Consider the following 16690-nt stretch of genomic DNA (forward strand, 5'->3'; position numbering starts at 1 on the left):
CAAGAACATCCACTGTGGTCACAGAGTTCACCCTGGAGAAGGCTACCAAAACAGGCAAAACATGTACCATTCAGGCTGAATGACAAACCCACTCGGGTCTTTGGAAATCAATTAACTCAATGATGAAGAATTGATACAGCTAAAATACATCATTGCTCCCAAAGTAGTCCCAATTAAGATAAAACTCCAAGTGAATTGCCACTCCCTAAACACGAAGATAGACACAGGTGCCACTGTATTTATTGTTGTGAAGCAAACTTTAAAAGAACTTGGTGGGCATCTTACCTTTAAGCTGCCAGACATCAAGGCTAGATTGGACAAATGCACTGGGGAGCCCTTATGTATTACTGGCAGCACTTCATTGCCTGTTACACATGGGAAACAGACATTCCAATTTCCCTTTAAATGGTGGTACATGGGCCAAATCCCAATCTTTTGGGAAGGGACTGTCCACTTGGACCACAGAGTCATAGTCATAGAGTCATACAGCACGGAAACAGATCCTTCAGTCCAACCAGTCCATGTCGAACATAATAAACTAGTCTCACCTGCCTGCTCCTGGCCCATGTCCTTCCAAACCTTTCCAACTCATGTACTTGTCCAAATGCTTTCTAACCATTGTAATTGTACCCACATCCACCACTTCCTCTGGATGTTCATTTCACACACGAACCACCCTGTGTACAAAAAAGGTTTTAAATCTCTCTCCTCTCATCTTAAAAATGTGCTCCCTACTCTTGAAATCCAACATTCTAGAGAAAAGATAACTACCATAAACTCCATCTATACCCCTCATTATTTTATAAACTTCTATCAGGTCACCCCTCAACCTCTTACAGTCCAGTGAGAAAAGTCCCAGCCTATCCAACCTTTCTTTATAACTCAAACTTCCCATACCCAGCACCATCCTGGTAAATCTCTTCTGAACCCTCTCCAGCTTGATAATATCCTTCCTATAACAGGGCAACCAGAACTGGACACAATATTCCAAAAGAGGCCTCACCAATATCTATACAACCCAACATGACTTCTTAACTCCTATAGTCAAGGGACTAAGCAATGAAAGCAACTGTGCCAAACATCTTTTTAACCAACCTGTCTAAGTGTGATGCAAAATGCTAAAGAATTATGTACTTACAACCCATGGTCCCTCTATTCTACAATAATACCCAAGGCCTTACTATTAATTGTGTAAGTCCTACCTCGTTTGTTGTACCAAAATGATGGGTCTGCACAACTGTTTGCCCCAGACGGGAACTAGCCTATGGAAGCTATGAGTATCATAGAATCACAAAATCACAGAATCTCCATAGTGCGGAAGCAGATTATTCGGCCCATCGAGTCCACACCAACCCTCCACAGAGCATGGCCGAAGGCTCTGTTTCCATGCTGTACATCTCTATGACTCTAACAGAAGAAATGGTTGGAAGCACTGGTGACTGCAAAGTTTATGCACTCTGACAAATTCCAGCAATAGTACTGAATGTTCAAGCACCAGAACTTGCCAAGCTCTTCCAGTACAGTTACAATACTGGCATCTACCCGACAATGTGGAAAATTGCTCAAGTATCTCTTGTACTTAAAAAGCAGGACAAATCCAACCCAACCAATTACCGCCCCATCAGTCTGCTTTCGATCATCGATAAAGTGATGGAAGGTGTCATGAACAGTGCTATCAAGCAGCACCTGCTCAGCAATAACTTGCTCAGTGATGCCCAGTTTGGGTTCCGCCAGGGTCACTCAGCTCTTGACCTTATTACAGTCTTGGTTCAAACATGGACAAAAGAGTTGAAGTGACAGTGACAGCCCTTGAAGTCAAGGTTGCATTCAACCAAGTGTGGCATCAAGAGTCATAGAGATGTACAGCATGGAAACAGACCCTTCAGTCCAACCCATCCATGCCGACCAGATATCCCAACCCAATCTAGTCCCACCTGCCAGCACCTTCCAAACCCTTCCTATTCATATACCAATCCAAATGCCTCTTAAATGTTGCAATTATACCAGCCTCCACCACTTCCTCTGGCAGCTCATTCCATACCCATACCACCATCTATGTGAAAATGTTGCCCCTTAGGTCTCTTTTATATCTTTTCCCTCTGACCCTAAACCTATGCCCTCTAGATCTGTACTCCCCAACCCCAGGGAAAAGACTTTGTCTATTTACCCTATCCATGCCCCTCATAATTTTGTAAACCTCTATAAGGTCACCCCTCAGCCTCCGACACTCCAGGGAAAATAGTCCCAGCCTGTTCAGCCTCTCCCTGTAGCTCAAATTCTCCAACCCTCGCAACATTCTTGTAAATCTTTTCTGAACCCTTTCAAATTTCACAACATCTTTCCAATAGGAAGGAGACCAGAATTGCATGCCATATTCCAACAGTGGCCTAACCAATGTCCTGTACAGCTGCAACATGACCTCCCAATTCCTGTACTCAATACTCTGACCAATAAAAGAAAGCATACCAAACGCCTTCTTCACTATCCTATCTACCTGCGACTCCACTTTCAAGGAGCTATGAACCTGCACTCCAAGGTCTCTTTGTTCAGCAACACTCCCTAGGACATTACCATTAAGTGTATAAATCCTGCTAAGATTTGCTTTCTCAAAATGCAGCACCTCACATTTATCTGAATTAAACTCCATCTGCCACTTCTCAACCCATTGGCCCATCTGGTTAAGATCATGTTGTAATCTGAGGTAACCCTCTTCGCTGTCCACTACACCTCCAATTTTGGTGTCACCTGCAAACTTACTAACTGTACCTCTTATGCTCACATCCAAATCATTTATGTAAGTGACAAAAAGTAGAGGACCCAGCACCGATCCTTGTGGCACTCCACTGGTCACAGGCCTCCAGTCTGAAAAACAACCCTCCACCACCACCCTCTGTCTTCTACCTTTGAGCCAGTTCTGTATCCAAATGGCTAGTTCTGCCTGTATTCCATGAGATCTAACCTTGCTCATGGGGAACATTGTTGAATGCCTTACTGAAGTCCATACAGATCACATCTACTGCTCTGCCTTCATCAATCCTCTTTGTTACTTCTTCAAAAAACTCAATCAAGTTTGTGAGACATGATTTCCCACGCACAAAGCCATGATGACTATCCCTAATCAGTCCTTGCCTTTCCAAATACATGTACATCCTGTCCCTCATGATTCCCTCCAACAACTTCCCCACCACCGTCAGGCTCATTGGTCTATAGTTCCCTGGCTTGTCCTTACCACCCTTCTTAAACATTGGCACCACGTTAGCCAACCTCCAGTCTTCCGGCCCCTCAACTGTGACTATCGATGAAGCAAATATCTCAGCAAGAGGCCCAGCAATCACTTCTCTAGCTTCCCACAGAGTTCTCGGGTACACCTGATCAGGTCCTGGGGATTTATCCACCTTTACCCATTTCAAGACATCCAGCAGTTCCTCCTCTGTAATCTGGACATTTTGCAAGATGGCACCATCTATTTCCCTACAGTCTATATCTTCCATATCCTTTTCACAATAAATACGGATGCAAAATACTCATTTAGTATCTCCCCATTTTCTGCGGCTCCACTCAAATGCCTCCTTGCTGATCTTTGAGGGGCCATATTCTCTTCCTAGTTACCCTTTTGTCCTTAGTGTATTTGTAAAAACCCTGGTAAACTGTAATCAATGGGTATTGGGGGCAAACTCTCCAGTGGTTGTAGTCGTACCTGGCACATAGTAAGATGGTCATGGTTCTTGGAGGTCAGTCATCTCAGCTCCAGGACATCTCTGCAGGAGTTCCTCAGGATAGTGTCCTATTCCCAACTATCCAGGGAACTATCCACTTCCCACTTCCCTGCAGCTCCAACAACACTCAAGACGCTTGACACCGTCCAAGACAAAACAGTCTGCTTGTTTGACAAGCACATTCACAAACATCCACTCCCTCCACCACTGACACTCAGTAGCAACAGTATGTACTATCTACAAGATGCACTGCAGAAATTCACCAAAGATCCATAGATAGCACCTTCCAAACCCAGCACCACTACCATCTAGAATGACAAGGGCAGCAGATACATGAAAAAACCACTAGAGACTGAGGTCAGTTATCTTAGCTCCAGGACATCTCTGCAGGAGTGCCTCAGGATAGTGTCCTATTCCCAACTATCTTCAGCTGCTTCATCAATGACCTTCCCTCCATCATAAAGTCTGAAGTGCACATTCTCGCCAATGATTGCACTTCCAAGCTACTCACCACCTTGACTTCGAAAGATATTGCTCTTCCTTCAGTGTCACTGGGTCAAAATCCTGGAATTCCCTCCCTAAGGGCATTGTGGGTCAACCCACAGCAGGTGGACTGCAGCAGTTCAAGAAGGCAGCTTACCCCCACCTTCTCAAAAGGGCAACTAGGGATGGTCAATAAATGCTGACCCAGCCAGTGACACCTGCATACCACAAAAATTAATTTTCAAAAAAAAAGGTCACTCTATATGAACTTGTTTCACTACTTCCACAAAACGTCTCCATTTGCCAAGTCACTCTTTAATCCAGCTCGGTGTAATGGGACGACTTTGTAACCACGAATTAACACTTTCTCCTTCATCAACCAGCATCAGTGACTGACTTGCATATCTCTCAATATCTTTACGGGTTTACCTCCTTAATCTGAGACAGGAGATACCTCTGCTTTTGATATAAAATACTCAGAACCTCCAATGGTTTGATTCTCCTCGACAATATTTGAAAACGAATTTTCAAGACTGCCTTGAACCATCCACTCTTTTTAGTACATTCTAAGGATACATTCTCCTTATACTATTGATACAGTACACCTTCTCCCTTTCCTGATGTCCCCTTGCCTTGGCAAAGGCAAATTCAGGGAAACAGATTTGCTCACTTACTATCTCCTTCAGTCCAAGAGAAGGAATAAATCTAGCAGCTGAGAGAGAGAGAGATAGAGAGAAAGCTGTATCTATCTGTTTCAACACCAAAACCCCAACTTCATAAACCAAAAGCAAAACTAAATCCCTGGGTCTGTATGAGTCTGACTCCACCCACTCATGCTTCTGCTGTCTAATTTTTAAAAAGACCAAAGCAATTTACTCTGCTTTCCTTGAGCAGACACCCACCCTTCAAGGGAACCAGCACAGACAAATCCTTCTTAAAGGCACATACCCTCACTCAAACATCTTGCTCTCTAAAATTGGCAGCTCTTCAATCCCTCTTTGCTCTAAGGCATCTTTAATTTCAGGGACTCATAGAATCCCATAGTGTGGCAAAGCAGGCCATTCAGTCCACACAAGCATCTCCCATGCCTAATCCTCCCAGCCTGCACATCCTGGGACACTCTGAGCAATTTAGCATGGCCAATCCACGTAAACCTGCATATCTTTGGACAGTGGGAGGAAACTGGAGCACTCGTGCAGACAAGGGGGGATTGTGCAAACTCCACACAGACAGTCGCTCAAGGCTGGAATCGAACCCGGGTCCCTGCAGATGTGAAGCAGCAGTGCTACCCACCCTATGTGCCTCCCTATCCCTGTTTCTTTCTCCGTTTCTTTGGAGATCAAGTTCTTTTAACTTTCAATTCTTTTAATTTCTTTCTCCCTTTGATGTTTTCGTCTAGTATAAATCTTCTAATTTTTCTTTTTCTCTCTAAGTTGTTCATTTCTAACCGTATTTTGGCTTAATTCCAGTTATGACACCCCAATTTCAGGTTTCCTTCTTCCAATTCTAAATGTTGGACAATCGCTTCAAGTATTTCATTCTTACAAGATCCCGCTTTTACTTTTATCTTCAGTTTAACAGCTAATTCTCTCAGTTTAGTTTTAATCAAAAATTTCAAAGAATCCATTACTATGTTTTCCACTTTCAGAAAACTAATAGCAATATTCAAAGTCATTTTCAAATTCAGCACAATAAACCTCACCACAACACAGCCATTTTATGTCCAGAACTATCTTGTACCCATCACTTTAAAAAGAAAGACACAGGTCCCTCTTAAATCCAATGAATTCACATTCTAACAACTGTTATGACCCCAGATGATGTTCTTCTTGGACAAGTCAGATATCAGACTGAAATCTAGTTTGAAAGATTATTTTTCTTTTACTTATTGAAAAAGGGGATCTGTCACATGTAATACTGGAGATTTGGCTTTAACAATACAACAGAATCTTATTATGCAAAATAAGTTTAGATTAAACAGAATCAAACTACTTACATATGATACACATTTAAAGGTCATGGAGTAACAGCAGCCATTTTAGAGTATCAGCTAAGAATGATTCAAAAAGGCAAGATGCTGAGGCAACTTGGACTATTCAGGAAGAAAACATCTCTTGAAGTAGACAGAATGGAGAAGGAGAGAGAAGAAGAAGATACCAGAGAAAGCTCATGGTCTTCTGGAAAATAACTGGGCTGTTAAAAGTGCTGCACCTGCAGAACCAGAGGCTAGGATATTTCCTCTCTCTCTATGCTGCTCTACAAATTCTACCTGTATAAGAAAACACTATTTATTCAACTATGAAAACCACCACAGCTGCTGGATCTGACTTCAAATGTTAACCTCTTCACATCTGTCATGAAGAACTCAAGTAACAGGTCTTAATGTGTACCATAGAAACACACTGGTACATTCTTCTGCTAAGTAGTATTCTTTTGTCTTATTATTACTTGTTTAATTGTGATATTTATAATTTCTTGACACTAACTATATGCCTTTAACGCAAAGAAAGCCCCAGTAATGTCTTGTAATAAATTTATCTTTAATGTGTTTAATTAACCTTTAACTTATCATTCAGTGGAAACTCTTCATAAGAACAATAACAATAAGCAACTTGATCAAATTTCCTTTCATGCTTCTATATTCTAAAAAAAGGTTTCTCATGTCTCACCATACAGAAAAAGCCCCTCATCCTTGGTATGATCTATTTAATCTTTGTGCCAGCTGCATCCCCTGGATATCTTGTATTTTGCAAGATTCTTTATATAGAACACTTCCTATGATGTTCCCTGCATTCAGGGCAGAGTACATCAAACTATGTTGGCAAGAACCCATTTTAAATATTTTCTGAGGGACTGTCAATTCACTGTATTTTCTCTTCTGAATTTGTTGAATTCTTGTTGGGGTAACATTGCTGACGACCCCCTTCTCAAAGTGCACACTTAATTATTTTGGTCATGCTCAACTTAAGGCATTATTTTACTTTCTATAATGCTACAGTATCATAATATTCCAACTGGTCACTACAACATACCCAAAGCTGACATCCCAGACTCCTAGCTACACTTTGAAATATCAACAAATCTTCTCAAAACTCACTAATATCAACAATTCTATCATCGTTAAAGTTCTTCCTTATTAAACTTCAGGACGTTTGAGTCCAGAACAAGATGAAAATCTCCATCTTTTGCTCACAAAATCTGACCAACAATAAATCCAAATCAGAGGAATATTCCTGTGCACTTGGGATTTTCATCATCTCGATCACCGATATGCTTTTGCAATTGGGCTTCAGTACTCTCATTGAACATTCACGCAAGCTTCCATGACCCAAAATATCCCCCTGCTTTAAGAATGTCTGTAGAGTTGACAACTATTCTCAGCAATTTTCCCTGGGGGCCACTATTGCATTGCCCGCAGTTGTTCTCCGAACATCACATTTTAAAAGTAAGAGTACCACAAGCTCTCTGACAGTTCGACACAGCCAGTAACACAGGTGCATTTTGCACTACATAGCAGAGCTCAATGCAACCCGTGGCGTTAAAACTTCACTTCATCTAACAACAATATTTCCTTCACTCACAGATTTGCGGTCCTCACAAATGGAGCGCTTCTCACCTGAATGCATTTGACTGTTAATATGCTAATCTTTCACTTGCATATGGAGAACCTAACATCAATCACAACCCTGCAAGAATGTCAAAAAAAAATTCACTTTTGTAATTGCTCTGATCCCTGAATATACATAAAAGTGTTTTCTGTTGACTTAGTTGTTACTTTTCATTGTGCTGCACGATTTAAAATGAAAACACAGAACATCAAAACAACAGACTCTGGATTATTCTAGGTATATTAACAACATATTCAAGAATGTTTTGACACATCTCTGGAGAAGGTGCAACTTGAACCTAGGCCTCCTGACTCAGAACACCACAAAAGCCCCCTCTGGATCATTCTAAGCTTTATCCATTTGCCTCTAACAGTAAACATTCGGCTCTTTATTTAAAGGAAGCTAATCTCTGTGGAGAAATCTGGTGTGTTTTCTCTTTTCCTGACCAGGGAGTGAGTGAGAGAGAATGAGAAAGTGAGAGAGAGAGAGAGAGAGAGAGAGAGAGAGAGAGAACAAAAGCAAGAATGAGAATGTGCTTTGGGGTATATAGAGGGTCAAGCATTTGTATTTGCATATACTGACTATGTTAACCAATTATTGCACCTCTGTTAAATACTTTTTTGTATAACAAACCAATAGTTGTATTTATTAAAAAGTGTGGTTAATAGATCTTCTGTTTAAAACCTGATAGATTTGTGGTATTTGGAAAAAGTGTTTTTGTTTTACTTTATTCTTTTTAATTCATTCATGGGGATGAGGGGAGCACAGGCTGGGCCAGCATTTATTGTCCATCCCTAATTACCCAGAGGGCAGTTAAGAGTCAACCACATTGCTGTGGGTCAGGAGTCACACGGAGGCCAGACTAGGTAAGGATGGTAGTTTCCTTCCCTAAAGGATATTGGTGAACCAGATGAGTTTTTCTGACAAACGACAATACTTTCATGGTCATCATTAGAGTTTTAACTCCAGACTTTTATTGGATTAAAGTTCAACCATCTGCCAAGGCAGCATTCAAACCCAGGTCTCCAGAACTTTACCTGGGCCTCTGGATTAATAGCCCAAGGATAACAACACTAGGCCATCTCCTCCCATGCTGTGACCCATGGAGTTCTAGGCCTAGTTTCCATTCCCCATCACTCTTGCCTTTAGCTACTTCATTTTCTTCTTGTCCCCAGTGCATAGCATTTAAAACCCTCTTGGTCAATTACAGATACATTAGCATCCTCATCCACTGGACTTGTGAAAGCTCCAACTAGCACTGAATTGTGGTATAGACTCAGATTTTGATTCTCGTCTTCATTGCATCTTCCACCATCAAAAACAAAGCCTTCAGTCATCTGCATACTGTATTCAGGAACTTTCTTTCTGAAGTCCTTCACCTCAACACATCTTTCTTCACCTTTCAGAAGACTCTCTCATACCTAACTCTATACTTTGGTTACCTTTTACAATTCTTCCCCTACCTCCACTGCACAGCTATGAAGTAACTGGGTGCACTTTCAAATAAACATATTCACCTTGAAATAAAAGCAAAATACTCCAGATGTTGGAAGTCAGAAATAAACATACAAGATGCTGGAGAAACTGGCAGTCTCTGAGACAGACAGAATTAATGCTTCAAGACTGATATGGCAATATTAGCCAAAATCTCTGTTCTTCTTCAAAGAAGCAAGATGGTACAAAAGCTCACCTGAAAGATGGCACCCTCAACAATGCAGCACTCCTTTAGTCCTGCACTTTTGATAGTTAGGTTTAAACGCACAACAAGGTTCACTAACACATTTTTTTAAAAAAAGCAATCTAAGTGAAAACAGTTACTGTTATGTGCTGGCCAAACTTTCCACATAATAAACCCATTATCATAGGCCTTCCTGCCAGGGTATCAATTAGCCAGCCAATGAGTTAAAGGTAATCAGAAATAATTTCCATTTAACAAACAAAGATGGCATTTCACATATCAAATATGATATTCTTATACATCAGTCTTAATATATAGTCTGACTGTAAATGTTTAGGCATTTCCTGATACCACATCCTGTGGGTAGATTTATAAATTTCACCAGCTCTGCATTAAGTTTCCTAAGCAGAGGTTCAACCAGGTGAATCAGGAGCCAGTAGCTTCTAAGGAGGATTATATCTTCTTTTGGAAACAGATATTTGAGTTAGTGTGATCATAGCATGTCATTCTAAACATAAGCCAGCAGTTAACAGGGTGCACTTGGCCAGTGTTGGATTCAGGGTTGTGAAATGCATGAAGGCTTGAAATGAAATGACCAAATGCTGGGATTGTATCATTGCATGGGTGGCAACCATTGTTGTTGTAATTGCAAACTTTATGCAGCTGGTTACTGATTGGGAAACCCCAAAGTACCCAGTCAGAAGCTTGAAGGGCAGGGCAGAACTGGTGCTACCCTTTGGCCAAGCTCCAGTCTCACCCGAGCCCTGACCTGAGCATAGCGAGTCCCCAACAGCTCAGAGTTCAGTTTTAGGGCTTTTTGTACTCCCTTCCTTTGGGTCATACCCAGCAGCACAGTTATCAATCTACTCCCAGCAAACTCTAGACTAAGTCTTCAAACCTCCAGAGAATTGACCAAGTGAACTTCCTCTAAGACAAGTCATTTAATGTCAAGCCACTAGCACAGAATACGAGAGATGAGCTTGGTTTGGTCACTGCTACCTATTGTCTTCCAAACATAACAGGGATTTTTCCAAAGTGTGTATGCAACATTAAAAAATGTTACTTCGGAATCTCTGGCTGAATTGTTCCATTTATTTCTACCCACTTTAAAGACTCGTCTTTGATTGTCCTCCATTTTCACATTTTTTTTGCCTTTTTAAAAATTCACTCATGAAATGTGGGCATCACTGGATGGGCCCAGCATTTATTACCCATCCCAAGCTGCCCTTGAGAAGATTGCCTTCTTGAGCTGCTGCAGTCCGTGTGCTGTAGGTTGACCCACAATGCCTTTACGGAGGGAGGTCCAGGAGTTTGACCAAGTGACACTGAAGGAACTGAAGTTTCCTGAAGAGGGGCTTATGCCTGAAACGTCAATTCTCCTGTTCCTTTGATGCTGCCTGACCTGCTGCGCTTTTCCAGCAACACATTTTTAAGCTCCACACTGAAGGAACAGTCAGGATGGTGAGTGGCTTAAAGAGGAACTTGAAGGTGATGGTGTTCCCATATATCAGCTGCCCTTTCTTTTCAGAAGGAAGTGGTCCTAGGTTTGGAAGGTGCTGTTTGAGGATATTTGGTGAATTTCTGTAGTGCATCTTCTAGCTAGTACACAATGCTACTGAGCATTGGTGGTGAAGGGAGTGGATGCTTATGGATATGGTGCCAATCAAGCAGAACGCTTTGTCCCTGGATGGTGTCAAGCTTCTTCAGTGTTGGTGGAGTTGCAGCCATCCAGGCAAATGGGAAATATTCCATCCCACTCCTGACTTGTGCCTTGTGGAAAGGCTTTGAGAAGTTAGAAGATGAGTTTTTCGCCACCGTATTCCTAAGCTCTGACCTGCTCTTGTAGCAACTGTATTTATAGGATGAGTCCAGTTGAATTATTGGTCAATGGCAAGCCCAAGGAAGTTTAGAATGGGGGACTCAGTAATGGTAGCACCATTGTGTGTCAAGGAATAGTGGTTAGTTAGTCACTTATTGGAGATGGTCATTGCTTGGCTCTTGTGTGGTGCAAATGTCAATTGTCAACCTGAGCTTGTCCAGATCTTATCACATTTGAACATGGACTGCTTCAGTATCTGAGGTGGTGTTGAACATTGTGCAATCATCAGCAAACATCCGCACTTTTTACCTTATGATGGAGGGAAGGTCATCGATGAAGCAGCTGAAGATGGTTGAGCCTAGGACACCACCCTAAGGATCTCCTGCAGGGATGTGCTGGAGCTGAGATGACTGACCTCCAACCACGACCATCTTTCTACATGCCAAGTATGACTCTAACCAGCGGAGAGTTTACCGAAAGGTGAGAAAATAACTGCGTAGTCAATGTAAAGCACTTCCTTCACAACACTAAATAATAGTTCCAGCAAATACGAATGGTGTTCTTTTGATTACTCCATCATAATTTAAATCTGGATGTAGGTTTGCTCACTGAGCTGGAAAGTTCATTTTCAGGCGTTTCATCACCATACTAGGTAACACCATCAGAGAGCCTCTGGTGAAGCACAGGTGTTAGTGACCCGCTTTCTATTTATGTTTCCTTGGGTTAGTGATGTAATTTCCTGTTCTTTTTCTCAGAGGGTGGCAAATGACAATTTAACTCTCCTTCATTAGTCTAATCACTTTGAGATTGAACTTCATACAGTGCTTTGAAATGGACATTAGACTGAAAGAATGACAGTGCTGAGCTTGATTGTGCCATTAACATGCGTTACTGTTACTGTGCTATCAATGGATGAAAGTCTCATATTGTGAAACAGAACATTTCACAACATGAAAACTCCACAAACAAGATAATAATCCACAACAATTCCATTACTCCATAATAGTGTAAATCAGTCTCATCTGACAAACCTGATGCACTTAATTTCAATTTGTTGTGAGATCAATCACAATCATTTCAATTAACTGTCAGATACAAACACCAACTAAGTTTCAAACCATTTCCTGAAAGCCTTTCACATCAATGTGCATGTCGGTACACTTTGATGACTGTACCTGTGTGTTTCAACCTATCCTCTGACTTCGCTTGCTTGCCAAGCAAGCAGAACCTGGTACAGTACAATAACGCCGTGACACTCTCTCCCTGTTGTACTCACTACTCCAGAAGGTTCTGGCAGTTCGGACAATGGTATTATGTTCTAATTATAAATGTTTTGAAAGAAATGGGATTAATTTACCATATCCCTTGCAAAGATTTACAGAGGTAATCTTTGTAACACCATTTTAGTGCCTTATGCGGCAGTAGCTAGGAAAACCATTTAGGAATATACACACAAACCTGAGTTAAGCATTAACTTCGATCCAAGTTTTAAAAATAAAATTAACGGCAGGAAGTTACTCATCATAAAGTTCAAATATAATATCCAAAACTACAAACCATTGTAGATAACAAATCCATTGTCTTATCACTTCATATGAAATTCAGTTATTTCAATTTTTGTAGAAATGCTTATGCAAGAGGTTCCATGTTTATCGTACTTCAATATCATTACCATCTCAGAGAGATCACAGGTAATTCAGATATGAGAGGTATAGAGATTCAGTTGCCATTCAATTCTTAGAGGAAATCTGAAATACCTAATCTTATTTTAATTACCACAGTTGGTTAGCTCAGTTGGCTCAGTGGCCAGTTTGCAATGCTGAGTGATGCCAACAATGTGGGTTCACTTCCTGCACTGTCTGAGGTTACCATGAAGGAAGCACATGATTTGTTTATTTTTACCCATTATTTACTTAACTATGCTACTTAACTTTGTGATCTGCCTGTATTGCTCGCAAGACAAAGCATTTTACTGTGCCTTGGTATATGTGACAATAAATTCAATTCAATTCTTTCTCAACCTCACCCCTTGCCTTAGGCATGGGGATCCTAGGTTAAACCACCAACAATCTCTAAAAAGAAATCAGCCCTACGGTCCAGAAGGACAATAACGATTTTAAAGGAGGTGGGGCGGGGGAGCGGGAAGGGAGGTCACAGAGTTGCACAGCATGGAAATGGACTCTTTGGTCCAACTCATCCATTCCCACCAGATATCCTAAATTAATCTAGTCCCATTTGTCAGCATTCGGACGGTATTCCTCTAAGCCCTTCCTATTCATTTAACCATCCAGATGCCTTTAAATGTTGTAATTGTACCAGCCTCCATTACTTCCTCTGGTAGCTCATTCCATACATGCACTACTCTCTGCGTGAAAAAGTTGCCTTTTACATCCCTTTTAAATCTTTTCCCCCTCACCTTAAAACTGTGTCCATTAGGTTTGGACTCCCCTACCCTGGGAGAAACACATTGGCTGTTCACCTTATCTATGCCCCTCATAATTTTATAAACCTCTATAGAGGTAATCCCTCAGCCTCTGTCGCTCCAGGGAATAGCTCCAGCCTATTCAGCTTCTCCCTATAGCTCAATCCCTCCAACTCCAGAAACATCGTTGTAAATTTTTTCTAACTCTTTCAAGGTGAACATCTTCTCTATAGGATGGAGACCTGAACTGAACAAAGTATTCCAAAAGTGCCCAGATGGCTGGTTGGCAATACACAGTGATGCTAATAGTATGGGCGCAATTCTTGCACCAGTAAGACTATGGTGACCTTGCCTTTGCTTTTTACCAACAGAGGCCTGATTAAACATGAGTACAGAACCCCATGTAAGAGGGCAGAACATTACACCATTATACAGTGTTATTCTTTATCAGATCTGTCACCAGACTCGAAACATTAACTCTGCCTGCTTCCGACAGATGCTGCCACACTTGCCGAATTTCTCCAGCAATTATAAAAGAACACAGAATGGTACAGCACAGGAATGCCATTTAAATGAATCCCAACTGCCTGCAAATGATCCATATCCTTCTACTGTCTGACTGTTTGTGTGTCTGTCTAAATGCATCTTAACTGTTGCTATCTGTGTCTGCTGTTTTGATTCAGATCTTCAGTATCTCCATGGTTCTGTAATATTTCAACATTAGCGAGTTTTGAGAAGATTTGTATCTCAGGTTGAGGTTCTGGATGTAGGTTTGCCCGCTGAGCTGGAAGGTTCATTTTCAGACATTTCGACACCACACTAGGTAACATCTTCAGTGAGCCTTCGGACAAAACACTGCTGATGATTCCTGCTTTCTATTTATATGTTTGGATTTCTTTGGGTTGGTGATGTCATTTCCTAAAGAGCTAAAATTTTAATGACATTGGGAATAACTACCCTTGCTCTTCTTCAGACAAAATAGCATGGGATCTTTTATATCCACCCGAGAAGGCAGATACATAGGGCATCAGTATAAAATCTCATAACCGAGACAAGGATTACACTGCCATGTCAGCTATCATGTTTGTTCCCAAACCTGGAGTGGGCCTTGAACCCAAAACCTTGTAACTCAGAGGTGAACATACTACAAACTGAGCCTCAATCTAGAGATAGGATGTTAGAAACATCCTCACAGAAGTAGAAAGAGCAGAGGTTGAGGGCTTCAGCAATTTTGTTACAGGAAAAACGTGTCTGGCCTAATTCTGCAGATTTCATTGAGCTATTGTTCTTGCACTGAAATATTGAAGGGAAATTTCGAAATATCACTGTCATCGTCCAAATTGCAGAAAAGACACTGGTGAAAAATGTCAACAAGCTGAAACTTTTCTCTCTCTGCACATGCAACAGCATTTCCTCATTTTCTGTTTCCATTTCAGAGTTCTAACATCTGAAACATTTTGTTTATGCAGAGAAAAGGATTTCCTATTTTTTTTTTAAAAATCGCCAAACCTGTAGTTCAACTTAACCATGAAAAACAACAGGAAAGTGAGGCTATGCAAATACAGTACTGATGCCTCAAACAACTGAATGTGCATTTAATGTGGATACTAGCAGCAAGATACACCTCCAAGAATGCACCAGGAGACAAGGTAGCAAAAAATAAAGAAATACAGAAAATAGGATTAGGAGTAGGCCATTTGACCCTTTGAACTTGCTCTGCCAGTCAATATGATCATGACTGATCCTCCAACCCTCTCCTGTGGCCTTTAATGGTTTTGTCTTAATATCTATATATAACTAGTTGAAAACACTGAATGTTTTGGACCTGACCATTTTCTGTGGCAGAGAATTCCACAGGATCTCTGGATGAAGAAATTTCTCCTCATCCCTGGTTCTGGACTCTGTGGTCATAAGGAACATCCTTCCTGAGTTTACCGTCTAGCCCTGCCAAAGTTTTACAGGTTTCAATGTGATCCCCTATCACTCTCCTGAACCATATTGAATATACTAACAGAATCCAATCTAATTCCAGACATGAAGGATCCCCCATGTCAGGAATCAGATAAACAAGAAAGGGACGAATCATCTTCTCCATTCATTCTGGGGGCAGTGCCCTGCAGAGATGGGCTGCCCCCATGTCTCTGTTTTAGTAAAAATAAAAGAGAAAGAAGATAAGATTAAATTGCCTTTGTCACTTACCACCTTTGGTGCCTGCTCCAACAAGTGTCCCAGACGTTAGCAGCAGCAGTCAGCTGGCACAATATGTCAGAGGGCCTCCTCCCTCCCTCAAACTCTGAGCAAACCTTCTACACTCACAGTTCACTCTGCACACACAGCTTACACACTCACGCTCTACACTCAAGAGCTCACACTCACTGTCCACACTCACAGCTCACTGCTCACAGCTCACTGTCCACACTCACAGCTCACTGTCCACACTCACAGCTCACTGCTCACAGTTCACTGTCCACACTCACTGTGTCCACGCGCACTGTCACGGTCCACACGCACTGTCACCACTCACTGTCACTGTTCACACGCACTGTCACTGTCCACACTCACTGTGTCCACACTCACTGTCACTGTCCACACTCACAGTGTCCACACTCACAGCTCACTGTCCACACTCACTGTCACTGTCCACACTCGCAGTGTCCACACTCACAGCTCACTGTCCACACTCACAGTGTCCACACTCACAGCTCACTGTGTCCACACTCACTGTCACTGTCCACACTCACTGTGTCCACACTCACTGTCACTGTCCACACTCACAGTGTCCACACTCACAGCTCACTGTGTCCACACTCACTGTCACTGTCCACACTCACTGTGTCCACACTCACAGCTCACTGTGTCCACACTCACTGTCACTGTCCACACTCACTGTGTCCACACTCACAGCTCACTGTGTCCACACTCACTGTCACTGTCCACACTCACTGTGTCCACACTCACAGCTCA

General features: G+C 41.8%; 1 protein-coding gene across 3 annotated transcripts in view; it reads right to left on the minus strand.

The window, feature by feature from the left end:
* LOC140478686 (transcription factor Dp-2-like) overlaps positions 1-16690 on the minus strand; it is a 201957-nt gene extending 185267 nt beyond the window's left edge. The window contains exon 1 of one of the 3 annotated variants that reach the window (XM_072571960.1): positions 15926-16690. The gene's annotated coding sequence lies outside the window, so the exon portion shown is untranslated. The remainder of the gene's footprint in view (positions 1-15925) is intronic. The other 2 variants (XM_072571959.1, XM_072571961.1) reach the window with 2 other exon arrangements.

This window comes from Chiloscyllium punctatum, chromosome 6 (genome assembly GCF_047496795.1).
Source record: "Chiloscyllium punctatum isolate Juve2018m chromosome 6, sChiPun1.3, whole genome shotgun sequence".
Taxonomy (NCBI): Eukaryota; Metazoa; Chordata; class Chondrichthyes; order Orectolobiformes; family Hemiscylliidae; genus Chiloscyllium; species Chiloscyllium punctatum.